Raw genomic sequence first — 14,385 nt, forward strand, 5'->3', positions numbered from 1 at the left:
ACAAAATTAGTGTGATTAAAACACTATTACCAACACTTTTGACTAGTTGTAAATAAAAAGCATTCCTGCTTTGTTAATGCGCACTGTGAACCAAAACGGCTTCCACCCCTTCACGCTAATACAAAGAATTGCTTTTAAGAACACATAAGTCTGCATAACTGAATGTTGAGACACGCCAAAGTGATAAAAATAGTTTAATTTAAAACCCTATGGTTTGATTAAATTAAAACCCTGTTAAAATACATGAACTTATATAACCTCTCTGACGCCCTGTGTGTTTCCACACATGAACTCGCATACCCCAAGCACACTGGAAAGCGCATGCGCACACGCACACGCACACGCACAAAACCGGTCAAATAGGTTGTCAAACCGGTTTGGTTGGCCGCCATATTGGACTAGTGCCATTGTATTACTACTGAAGGGGTATACGTGTGTGTGGATTTCGGTCATACACTTTCCATCTCCAGGCATGAAAAAGATTCCTTAATGGGATTGAGGAGTGGAGAATATGGAGGGAGATAAACAACTAAAAAGCTTAGATGGACAGTGAACCAGTTACGGACTCTGAAACACACATGATACATAATGCAGACTTGGAGTGGTCACTATTGTGGAGCATAATTACTGTACAGAACTGTAATTTATATAATGTTGAGAGTATGCGTCAATTGTGGGATTGTATGGGACTTACTTGCACATAGTTGTATTGCAATTCTTTGACTCTTTCTGAATTGCATTCAAACGGCACCCTGTAGAGCTGGTTCATCCTCAGATTATTTCTGTGAAATACACAGTCCAGTGTTGATAAGCTGACCCTATCAATATTTTGAAATATGTTGTTGTCTTCTATTATTTTCCTTTGTATTTGCTGAAATGTTTTGGCGTTATTTCTAGAACCATGTTTATAATTTCTTTTTCCTGTTCAGGAGACAGAAGACGTCCTCCCTCATTGTTAGACCATGGTTGACCATGGTTGGTCAAACAAAATTGCTTTGATCTTGTGGTGGGGCGTGGCCGGCGGTGCCGTGCAGGGAGGGCGGACGCACCTCATCCACATCCTTAATCACGTCCGCCAAGTTAAAAACACGAGGACTCAGGGGTTGGGTGGTTGTGGTGTGAGTTGATATAAATAAAATGGCTCTAAACACTGATCCCTGGACCCGCCGTGCCTTATTCACACCACAGATCTCAACTGAGATTACGTTCCTTGGTCTTCATTGTCCTCGTCCTCTGCGTCCTCCTGCTCTTACGGTGTGTTCACACCGAACGCGATAGAGGCGGCCAGAGCGTCAGGTTTACATGTAAAGTCAATGAAAGGGCGCGATGACCCGCGATTGCGGCTCCCGCGAAAATTCGGAAGCAGATTTGCGTCGCCAAAACGCCTGAAACGCGCGTCAGTCTAGCGCATTTGGAGCATTTGACTCGCGAAAAAAACCACGCGCGTGAGTTTTTGTGTTGCATTTTGTGCATACGCGCGTTACGCGTCTACCGCTCGAGTTGGAAAAATCTGAACTCCAGCGTCAAATCGCGCCGCGACAACCAATCAGGAGCCTGGTGACGTGGCTGTGACCTGGGTCAAAGGGGCAGATCCAGCCAAAGCCCTTTATTCTTCAATAGAAGGAAGGCTAATCAACGCCGTAGCAAACAACCTGGAGCTGTACGACACCAGCTGCTTTCTGTACCGAGACAGGAATAAAAAGGACCGAGCTTGGAGGAAGATATGTGAAGAGATCGGGCAACCTGGTAAGTTCATTCATTTCTCTTTTGAAAGTTTTCGCTGACCCGGGGAAGCCGCACAAAAGCTAGCAAGCCACCGCTATTTTCCCACTGACGTACAAATACCGTTCTGCTTTTATGCATGTTGTCATTTAGGAATATATTTTATTGTTTATTAATAAACAGCACACAGTGGTCCCGCTCATCCGTCACTGCTTCGCTTTTTCGCTGATTTTTTATTGCACAGTACAGCATTGCATTCTGCAGCCTGATTGACAAATCTCCTTTCTGTCGTGTCTCCTGCGCTTTGCAAATTTATCATGTTTGGTTTTGATAACCATCACGTCCAATAGAAAAAACAGCACAAAAACACCCATAACTATGACCCTCATTCGGAAATAGACACCTGCACCGCGAGGGAAAAAGGCGCACGAAAGTGGCGGGCAGATGAAGACAAACCGCGGCATAATAATACTTTTACGTTTTGCAATCTACAAAGGTTTGCACTTTGAGAATCAATTGTGAGAACTGTGACCAATGTTCATGTGTGTGGGGAAAACAGTGTATAAAGTGCGTGACCAGGGGCTAGTTATTCTGAGAACCCCTGCTGCAATAAATGAGGGACCACTGTCTACTCTACGATTATTATATTCAACCTGTTAACATTTAATACTGTATTGATAGAACCAACTGATTCTGCAGCAGAGCATCCCCAGTCCCTGAGCTCCTGCTGCTGCACCCACAGATATGTACAGCAAGCACTGATACCTTTTTAGTCGGTGGGATTGCCTTGTGATCACCTTTACTAAATATCTACAACCAATCTGATTATATCCTGTTTTTGTTTGTTTTTTTTCAATGTTGAAATTAAAATCTAGTCGCAGCCTTCTCATTTCTTTGTGTTTTGTGCTGTTTTACAGGCCCACAGGGGAGGACGGCTCCGAGGCAGATGAGGGACGGGTCCCAGGACGGTCCATCGGCGGTGGAGCTGGCCATCCTGGAGTCCCTGAAGAGGCCACGCCAGTCTTCAATGGAGCATTTCCTCCTCAGCCTTGTTCCTGCTCTGGAGAGCAGCTGGTCCTTTTTATTCCTGTCTCTCTGTAAATTCTTATATTTTATATATTTATGTTTAATGTTTTTCTGTTTGAGAATTTTAATATTATTTCAAATAAATTTTTATAATGACTAATGTCTCAGTTCTACTACACAGCAAATGTTGGCACACGACTTGACACATGTAGAATTTATTTCATATTATACTAATGACAAAATATACTAATACAGTGGGATGCAAAAGTTTGGGCAACCTTGTTAATAGCCATTATTTTCCTGTATAAATCGTTGGTTGTTACAATAAAAAATGTCAGTTAAATATCATACAGGAGACACACACAGTGATATTTGAGAAGTGAAAAGAAGTTTACTGGATTTACAGAAAGTGTGCAATAATTGTTTAAACAAAATCAAGCAGGTGCATAAATTTGGGCACCACAAAAAAGAAATGAAATAAATATTTAGTGTATATCAATGTGTGTGTCTCCTATATGATATATGGGGTGCCTTTGTCTGGACGTGCTTCCCATCCAGAGCTGCACAGCACAGAGGAAAGTTCCAGCGCTCCTGGAATCCCTCTGTGATGGACCGCCAGTCTCCAGGTGAAGGCGCAGCCATGAAGTCGTCCACTAGACAGTCCCAGATGGCCGTCGCTGCCTGGGGGGTGATCTGGCTCACCGTGGACACACCGACTCTGTAACTGAATGCTTGGTCGTGAAGGAGTCCCCGGTGGCAAGGAACCTGGACAAAATTGTTCAAAATTAGTATTATGTACGGTGGCCCTGAAGTGCAAATCACACCAACAAATTGCTAAACACAACAACAAAATTGAGAAGCACAAAAACAATACTGAGAATCACAAAATCAAATTAAGAAGCACAAAAACAAAATTGAGAAGCACAATTACATTAAGAAAACCGGAAAGGGTAGGTACCAGTCGGCAACAGGAGACATCACTGATTGGACGTCCGCGCTGTTCATCTTTGGAACCGGAAGTTACTCTGCCTGTAGCGCATTTTTTTCAAACATGAACATTAGCGGTGACCCAAACATAGCTGTCGCTATTCGAGAATATTTTGATTCAGGACATACATACGAGGTGATACTGGATATGCTCAAGTGTAATCATGACATTTCAATTAGTATGCGTACACTGAAAACGCATTTAAAACAATCTGGACTGTACAGACGAGGCAACTATTCTCCACTTCCTGAGGTGAGGCGTGCCATTTTGGCCGAGCTTCGAGGACCAGGACAATTGTTTGGATATCGGACCATGTGGCAAGTTCTCAAACAAAAACACAAGCTGCGTGTCAAGTGTGATGTAGTTATGAGGCTGTTGAGACAACTAAATCCTCAAGGAATCGCTTTGAGAACTCGAAGGAGGTTCACAAGACGCACGTATCACTCCATGGGGCCCAATTACATATGGCATGTAGATGGTCTATGATAAACTGAAACCCTTTGGCTTGGCCCTGTCAGGATGTATAGATGGCTTTTCAAGAAGACTGATGTGGCTTGTGTGTGGAGCAACAAACAACAACCCGGCTGTTATAGCTCACAATTATATAAACTGTGTAAAGAGTCTTGGTGTGATACCAATGAGATTACGAACAGACTTTGGGACTGAGAATGGGACTATGGCAGCAATACAGTGTACCCTCCGTGACGCGCACACGGACTATTATGCTGGATCGTCAAGCCACAGTTATGGATCATCTACTGGGAATCAACGCATCGAGTCATGGTGGTCTTATTTCAGAAGAGGAAGGTGGGTACATTTGTGTCTGGTAGGTGTAAGCTACAGTGAAAGCTGATCAGATCGGGTTTTTTTACATGCATTTAAGAAAATAGAGTAGCGTCCTGCTGGACGTGTTGAAAAGTTGGATGAGATAGACGTTAACAGCCGTCACTTTATTGCAGGAACTCAAAATGGTCACCGTCAGCTGTTGTGCCGAAATGAGCATGCTTGCCTAGATTTAACCACGCCAATACAAAATGAAAAACTCAGACCAAACTCTCCACTCCTCACAATCAACACACAGAACAGAGTGAAAAGAATACGGCATTTTTAACAAGAACATTACTGCAGGGTCGCTTCAATATTTATGGAAAACTAATATGCATTACTTTGTTTGACATCCATTTGTGGCATGTTTTAAATGGGACCAAAATGTAACAAACCCTATAAAACGACCAAGAACAAAGCTAAATTGATTCTTAAATATTAATTATATACCCAGGTCTCAGTTTTGGATGGACTTGTTTGGAGACCTAAGAGACTCTAGAAACTTAATGGAAGCCACGAACACCAATGCTTGCTGAGATTCTGCTTCAGAGGGGTTCTACAGAAAGACCTGGATGAATGCAAAGACCTCTGGAACAAACACAGGATCTGGCCAAGCAGACTTGCATCGTGTCCAGGGGGGATTCCAAACAAACTCTATCTTTTGCCTCACAGGTATTTGAGTTCTTAACAAAATGAATTAACCTTTTGCATCAAACTAAATGCAAGGTGTTGTTATTGCTTAAGTTGGTTAATATATATTCATAATTTTACACATAAGTATGATAGAGCAGTTTATAACATGTCACTGCATGCGTTGATTTATATAGTTCCATATTGTCAGCAAAAAATCCTTCACTGTTCTATTTTCATTTTGCAGATATGGTTCAAGAGACTGTGGGTTTGCTGTTGAGGAGAGGGAACTGGATGTGTTTCCCGAGGAGGGGCTACCGGTTGGATTGTGTGGTGATCCAAACATTGAGGAATATTTACAACACGCTGTACAACAAAACACACTGCAGCAGCCACAAGACTGGGAATCAGCCACAGAACTGTATTTGGCCCTGAAGGACATAGCTGGGTTTTAGATACCAACTGAACTTCAGTTTGTAATGACATTTGTCAGAGTTACTCTGACGAAGACACACACGGTGTCGAAACGTTAGTTTCTTTCCTTTTTTTGCACCTAATAAAACCTTTGGACTTCATTTTTTAATGTTAGTAGTGTTTCCTTTCCCTCTTGCTAAATTGAATATAATATTGTTCATAATATACAGCAACTGGCATGGATTTAAATATTAACATTTAACCACAAGGAAACATTTAAATTTTTCTTTAATAAAACCATTTACAAATAGTGTCCAGCATTTCTGTCACTTTTCCAACATACACAATATTCAGAAAAAACAACTAAATGTTTAACAATATGGAAGTTGCTTGTCACATGAATGTGTTAAGTAGTGTGCCAACGGCAGCTGAACCTAACAGGGTAACTCAGTAACTGTAACTTGATGACCTTGCTGATTAAAGAACATCCAAATCCTGGAGCATTTTGAATTCCAAAGTCCATGTTGGCCTTAAAGATGCTGTATGAGTCACAGATGGGTAGCTTCAGAGTATTTGCACAGGTGTTTGCAACTGGAAAAGGCGAATCACTTAAAAACTGGATGCATGGTGGTGGTGTCATTCCTGCCGGTGGAACTGCCGTCAGCCCTGTGGCAAACATCATCAAATCTTCCAGACACACTGCTGTTGCCTTCTCTGAAAGAAGAAAGTAAACACTGTAGTATATTACAGAAAATTAATTTCCTTACCTCTCCTTTCATAAAACTATAAACAAATAAAAACGGCCATTCAAACCTTCACAATCAAGGAGATAATCTGCCCAAAAGCCAAGTGTTAGGACCTCCTTATGCCACTTGTTGCTTCCTGCTGGGCTGAGATCTGGTCTGAACATGCTCTCCAGTTCTGAAGCAGTCAGGGCCTTGGCAGAGAAGCATAGGAGTGGGGCCAGCACACTGGAATCTTGTTGCAGTGCACTTAAAAAATTCAGACTTTCCAGTCCATCTTTAAATCTGCAAAGGGTAGACAAATAACTAATAATTGGTTTATAGCTATAACTATTGCAGTCTTCTAAATTGTGTTTAAATGTCTTTACCTACTAGATCTTTCATTATAAATTTGGACAGATTTCAAATGCATAGAATCACTCATACACAAAAACAATTCATAGTGCTCAGAAATTAGCTGTGACAGCAAAAAAAAAGAAGAGCTCATTGGGATTTCAGCATTTAAAAAAAAATAGTGCTTTCACACTGGAATAAACAAGTGTGTCAAACAAGGGATCACCTCTTTTTATAAATAACTGAAAAATTAATCATGTTGCATGACTATGATTATTATGGGTCATTGTGAACAATAAATGTATACTAAATTTCAGTTCTAGTGTCAAAAGGTTAATAGCGTGCGACAGTGGCTCAGGAATTAACTTGTTGTTCATCAGATCACACGGATGCTACCGAATCAGTTTTTTCATATACATCTGAAGGTCTGAAAATGTCAGTGGCTGCTGTGATGAGCAACTGGCCATCCTGAATTTAAAAGGAGTAATGAGTTTACCGTTGAATGACACTTTGGTTTCTTTCAAGGATGTACCATCTGAGGTACTCCTCCACAAATGCTTGTTTCTCACAAGGCTTGACGTTTCTGAGGCATCCAGCAGTTTGGAAGATTGTGCTGTTTTGCAAAATAAGATTATGCAAAGACTCCTCTGATTCAGCTTTCAGGACCTATAAAAAAAAAAAAAAAAAGGTTTACTGTAAGAAAAACAAAAATAATTTTCACTACTTTTACGATTCATTCAAACATTGGATTAAAAAAATAATCAATTTGTTATTTCACTTGTGTTGTTGGGAGGTGGAAATCTGTCCTTTCAGATTACAGAATCTACCTTGAACCTACTTTCAAGATATGATCCAACCCGGATAACTTTTATCCTGATTAAATCTTTTAAACTGGCCCCAAGTGTCTTCTAAGTAAACCCATTCCCTGAGCCTAGGTAATTTTCTACCTGATGTAGAACTTTTGTGATCTCCTCATCTTGCACATCTTCTACAGTGGCGCTGAAACTCTGATTCCCTGTGATGTGGTTGACCAGGTTCTTGGAGAGGAAATGTGGTGCTGGTCCCCCATGCACAATGGATACAGCGATCATCTTTCCTGCTAAAAAGTACTCATCTTGCCTGGCAGCTGTTATACAGGGCACATAATTATCATGGTTAATTGCTATTAAATATGCTAATGAAAAAAATAAGCTAATTTTATTAAAATTTCCATTGTAATAATTACGGAGAAAACATCCACCTCTTGAATTATATACAAGATAACGGCTCTCTGGAGGTCCATCAAAGATGGGGCGATTTCTCAGACTGCCCATAAGAAGTGTGAGGAATTCACGCCTCGGGCCACCTGTATCCAAACCTTCTTCAAAGCTGCCAGCATCATCATTAAACTTGATGAACATGTCGTAGTTGTCAGAGTATGTGCTGCGTCGAAATCCCCTAACAGCTCCATCCCATACAGCTGACCTTGATATATTGAACCTGCTGACCTTCTTGTGGTCAAGTTCCAGTGCCAAATTTGCAATAATTTCATGTGCCTGCAAATTGGTGTCTCTAAAAAAAACAGGGTGTATATACTTCTCTCATGATTGCATGATGTCTTGTACAGAACAAGATGGCGGTTAATTGGATTCAAATGTTTAAATTACTAACACAGGTTCTTCTGGGGGCTCAGCTTTGGCTTCGTTAGGAGTAGGATCTTCATAATCAATCACAATCGGTTCAAACAGCTGTGTGTAGTTTCTACAGAGTGAAAACATGTACACAAAGTGTAGATGCAAAAAGACAAATGCATAAACATGCAGTTCCAGTTTTATAGAACGATTCTACTACTTTTTTTTTCTGAAGACTCTAATGTAAAAGAGTCAAACTACATACATTTATAATAATTGTGTGTATATATTTTGTGCAACCCTCTGGAATAATTACTCAAGATACAACGCACCTGTAACAGGAGCTCTCGACAGTGAGGCATTCAGTAGTGCCTGTATCGTTTTCTTCTTCCAAATCTATGACCTGGAAATACAGAAATGAGGATGAATGAAAATTCATATTTGACCAATTGATAATTATTTTAATATAGGGAGCCTAAGTCTCCTCCCCTTCTGGTCTGCTCATGGGTCCCTGAACAAAAAAAAAATGAATGGAAGTGAATGGAGCTATAAAAGTTATTTTCTGGTCTGCTTTGCCTTACTCTCTGAATCACACATATGTTGTACTTCAATTTAAATAATAAATAATTGTGTTTCGACTATGTCTGTAATGTAATTTGAGATTTGTTAGCTTGTAAAAATTCGTCATTAAAATGACTACAAGTCAGATGTCGTAAATATGACGTCGCCTCAGAAGCTTTTCTCCCCCAGCGTAGCTGCAAATTATCACATGGCCAGATTTATAGTGGTTTTCTCCACATCATCCTGGAAGAAGGATTTGAAGCTCGCTAAACAAAACTAAGCTTTTCCTCTTCTCTGTGTCTGGTTCGATGATGTCAATTTTGTGAGACGAACATTTACATTTCGCTACGTCTTTTCAAACAAAACCTAAAATAACCTTTGCCACCTGTCGCTTAAGCACTTTTTGGCATCAAAATGTGTTTATATACTTCACAGACATCATATTTTAAATCCATGGCACACATCAAACGGGATCAGAAAATAATTTTTATTGGCTCATAGACTCCTATTTTTTTAGCAGTAGGGGACCCATGGTCCGGAAGTAGATGGATGTACCTTAGGTTCCCTATCCCAGTAGATTATCTAAAGGTACAATAAGTAAGAATGAAATAAGAAGAACATCCTGTGGTCAAATTTGTGTACTGCAGTCTATCTTTATAAACAAACGAGTGACTCTCCCTCCTCCCGTTCCATGAGTTTCATGGCTACGGATCAGCGCCAGAAGATTCTAGATGACAAAGACGAGTCATACACAGTTAGTTTCAATGTAACCTTCCTTCCAACATGATTGAGACATTAGACTGCTTTGTGATTATTTCATGTACCGGTATGACTTATTGTACCTTTAAGGGGTGGATGTTATGATCTATTGATAGTATGAACATTGAGGATGTGAAATGCATTGTATAATAACAATGAATGTAATAAGCAAACAGTGAATCGTTATCTAATTGCAAAGTAAAGGCGGTGGAGATTGTCTGCTGCACTGTTTTACTAATAAAATAGTTTTTTACCTGTTGTACTTCATTAGCAAGCACAAGATCCCCAGCACCCTTCCTTAGAGAACAAAGAAAAGCATTATTGTTGTGTACTGTGAAAATATTAATTGACACTTTGAAAATATTTAAGCATCTTGATTAACAAACAAGCAATAAAAGTATTATGTAGTCCATGTTCCAAAAACCATATACAGAATGAATGACAAAAGTGTATATCTCATTAATACAAAGTGTAGGCAAAAAACAGTAAAAGATTACATGTTCTTAAAATATCACTTACTCATATTCTGCCGCTTTCTGTAAAGGACTGCTTTCATGTTGAAGTTCCCATTGCTGAAACAAACAAACAAACACACGCACGCGAGCACGCACACGAGCACGCACACACCCACACACAAAATGTATTTCACATATAACTATTAACTGTTTTACTGAACTGAGGCAAATGGTGGTGGCTAAACAACAAGAAAACTCTATAAAAAATTTTAAATTGTACTTACCAGTGTATCAGCAAGATCAAACTCAGAGGGCCTTTTAATAACAATCTCTGGGTCAGAGTCAGACAAGTCTGAGTTTTCTCCAACTACAAAACATGAAAACAAATCAAGCTAAGCTAACTAAATTCATACTAATGTATGAAACTTTATTTGATCATCAATAATAGATTAATACGAAACGCATAAAGCTAGCATTGAAAACTCATGACTCAGTAGATCCAAAAATGGCTGAATTTCATGTTTCCAGGAAGAAACATAACATATACAAGCTAATTTAGGGAGCAATGGTGGCAGAGGAGTTAAAAGCCCGCCCTGTAGTCAAAAGGTTGAAGGTTTGAGCCCTGCTCAGTCTGTCGCAGTCGTTGTGTCCTTGGGCAAGACACTTCACCCTCCATGCCAGGTGGTGGTAGTGGGAGGGATAGGTGGCATCTGTGTACAGCAGCCTTGCTTCAGTCAGTGAGTCCCAGGACAGTTGTGTCCACATTGTAGCTAATCACCAGCAGTGTGTGAATGTGTGTGGGTGAATGACTAGTTTTGTTGTGAAGTGTCTTGGGGGGGTTGTAGAACCCTAGAAGGTGCTATATCAAATACAGGCCATTCACCATTTTAATGTAGGTATGCTATTGACTTGGGTGCTTTATGCATAATGTTATCATTTCACAATTTCAAAATTAGCAGTTGTTGAAACTAAGGGAATGTGTGTCAAAATCCAAACAAACATTAGCAGCTTACCATCTTCAAAGTCACTCTTCAACCAGATGAAAACAGTGATTCTTTGATAAGGCTTGCCAACTTCAGCCTTATAAACCTCAAGTGTAAATGGTCTTTGTGTTCCAGGGACAGTAATGACCTCAGTGCCATCCGGATACAGAAGAAGGAAAGGTCCATCTTTTAGATCTTTGTTAAAGTCCTTCATTTTTTTTAACAGCTTGATTGAGCAGACTTGTGGGAGTAGCGTCAGGGTCTGTTGTTAGGAAAATAGTTTTTCCACGGTATGGCTTCAAACCACCCTTTTTAATGGTCATCAAGCCGATATTTATCTGTAAGGAAAAAGACACGAACAATGGGCCAAGTAGATACTAATATGACTCTAAGCAGATCTATTCAAACTTGAATATTTATTAACTGCAAAAGAGGGATCTTCCTGACAACCTAAATGTACAATTACTCGTAAACAATTGTTCTTATTCTGGATAGCTTTACTACACTGAACATTTTTTACACAACTCCCCTAAGGAATAACAAAAGAATGTCATTAGAAAATTAACCTCAAGTTGTTTTCAGACTGAGCTAGCCAAACTAGGCAAGGCAAGGCAAGGCAAGTTTATTTGTATAGCACAATTCAACAACAAGGTGATTCAAAGTGCTTTACAGAGACATTAGAACAAATAAAAAGCATGATTTAAAATTGATTAAAACAAGCAAATAAACTAACTAACTAATTAACAAACAAACAAAACAGTATATAAAATCAAAACAGATAAAATCAGAACAGTAGATAAAATCAGTAGTTAGTGTAAGTTTTGAAATTTAAGCTTAAAGTGTGGATTTGGTGCTTTATTCAAATGCAGCTGAGAACAGGTGAGTCTTCAACCTGGATTTAAATAAACTGAGTGTTTCAGCTGATCTGAGGCTTTCTGGGAGTTTGTTCCAGATATAAGGAGCATAAAAGCTGAATGCAGCTTCTCCGTGTCTGGTTCTGACTCTGGGAACTGATAAAAGACCGGATCCAGATGACCTGAGGGATCTGGAAGGTTCATACTGGGTCAGGAGGTCACTGATGTATTTTGGTCCTAAACCATTCAGAGCTTTATAGACCAGCATCAGAACTTTAAAGTCTATCCTCTGACGGACAGGCAGCCAGTGTAAGGACCTCAGAGCTGGACTGATGTGGTCCACTTTTTTGGTCTTAGTGAGGACTCGAGCAGCAGAGTTCTGAATGAGCTGTAGTTGTCTGACTGATTTTTTAGGTAGACCTGTAAAGATGCTGTTACAGTAATCAAGCCTACTAAAGATGAATGCATGGACTAGTTTTTCCAGGTCCTGTTGAGACATCAGATCTTTTATCCTTGAAATATTCTTGAGGTGATAGTAAGCTGACTTTGTTATTGTCTTAATGTGTTTTTCTAAGTTTAGGTCTGCATCCATCACTACACCCAAATTTCTCGCCTGGTTTGTGGTTTTTAGGTGTATAGATTGAAGTTCTCTGGTGACCTGTAATCGTTTTTCTTTGGCGCCAAAGACTATTACCTCAGTTTTGTTTTTGTTTAGCTGGAGAAAATTGTGGCACAACCAGTCATTGATTTCCTCAATGCATTTACCAAGAGCCTGTACAGGGCTACCTGAACCTTTCTTTTTTCCTTTTTCTTTAAGCCCTTCCTCCCTTCAGAAAACGTTTGCCTCTCTTCATTTTTCTTTTTTCTGTATTCTATGAAGGTGCTGAAGGTTGGAGTCGGGCAGTTTGAGGTACACTCTAAGAACTAAAACTGATAATTACTTAAATATTTTGGTGCAACACTTTTACACTCAAAAATAATGAGTAAATGCAAAAACAATCACATCTCTTAAATACACCTTATTAATTGAGTAAATCCAACTAAAATGGAATAAGTTGTTATGAACAATTAAAGATGTTACAGTAACATACAAAATTGAGTAAATACAATTGAAAATGTAAGTTAAAACAACAGTAACCAAAAGTTCAAACTACATAAAATATTAATTAGGAAATGCTGAAATGCTTGGCACATTTAACCTACACCATTACAATTATTTGTTTTTAAATAATGGTTCAATTTACTTAATATTTTTAAGTTAACTTAAGCAAAAACGTTAATTACAATTAAGTGTTTATTTTATACATACATACATACATACGAAAAAAGAACCACGTCAGTTCAACATTGTTCACAATGATTTATTTTAAACAGCTTTTTTGTGAATCACACATTTAGCAAATTCCTTCTCTGAACACAGTGAGCTGAAATCTGTTCTACATTCAGTGGATAAAACTTGGATAAAATTTCAGTCACAACAGCCTCATATAATAAAATTGCATCCAAATTGGCATGCTTGATAAAACTCTGTAAAACTGGCATATTGATGCTAACAACAAGAAAAATGTACCTGCCATACAAAGAATAAAAGTGGCTCAAGTGAACGCAGTGCTTTACCTTTTCAGAAAAGGTCAAATGACAAAAATAAAATTAAGATCCCAAAAAAATATAAATCCTGAAAAAACAAAACAAAACAAAAAAAAAAACACATTTGCACTGTGACATAGTTTTTGAACATCTTTTTTTGATTCCAAAAAATTGGGAAGATTATAACTAAAGAGTGACCAAAAAACATCCATAATTTATATAAAAAGGTTTCAAAAAGGATTGCGCAAAAAAAAAAAAAAAAAAAAAAACATACAGAAGATACTCTCCCATTTACACCTTAATGTGAATCTGGAAAGTTAATACAAAAACACAGTTTATGGTACAAACATTATTTATGAACAGGAATGTCAACACAATGTAATGCCGCAACTGAACCTTTTGATGAGCATTACATGTCACTTAACAAGTCTAACACTTTAAGCACAGCCCTGTGAAATTATGTCTACAATGAACAGAGGTCATTTTTCAGTCTTTGAACCTTGACAGAAAGGTTTCCTGGATCCAGCTCCATGAACACTTTTTGAAATGCTTCAAATGTGCATTTGAAATTCTTGGGGTATTTCAGATCCAGAGCATAGCACAGTCCCAAAAGATAGCAACAGGCTTTGCTCAGATTCCCAAGTTTGCCCAGAACAGTAACGCCTTCAATAACAATACCCACATCAGTAGGTTCGCCTGACCTGTCTTGATTCTGCAGCAGGTAAATCTTCATCACCTCCTCAGCCACAGCCTCTTCAACAAAGACAGCATCAGCACAGTCCTTTAAAAAGAGAAACAACTGTTTTAAGCTCACATATTTCCAAACATTGAAACAAAAAGTTTCATTTGTATGACATCACCGGTACTCATAATATGTGGACACTGTGCTCCAAAA

At 39.0% G+C, this 14,385-nt stretch overlaps 1 long non-coding RNA gene and 1 pseudogene across 1 annotated transcript; one reads left to right on the forward strand and one right to left on the reverse strand.

Moving 5' to 3' along the window:
• Positions 1 to 5,072: 5,072 nt before the first annotated feature.
• On the forward strand, positions 5,073 to 5,764 carry LOC120718215. The gene is made up of 2 exons (XR_005692417.1): positions 5,073 to 5,233; positions 5,439 to 5,764. It is a non-coding gene; the product is annotated as an uncharacterized LOC120718215 (long non-coding RNA).
• Positions 5,765 to 5,897: 133 nt separating this feature from the next.
• On the reverse strand, positions 5,898 to 13,480 carry LOC120718216 (annotated as a pseudogene).
• Positions 13,481 to 14,385: the final 905 nt, after the last annotated feature.

Source organism: Simochromis diagramma, unplaced genomic scaffold (assembly GCF_900408965.1).
Source record: "Simochromis diagramma unplaced genomic scaffold, fSimDia1.1 OVJJ01000577.1, whole genome shotgun sequence".
In the NCBI taxonomy this organism is placed as follows: domain Eukaryota; kingdom Metazoa; phylum Chordata; class Actinopteri; order Cichliformes; family Cichlidae; genus Simochromis; species Simochromis diagramma.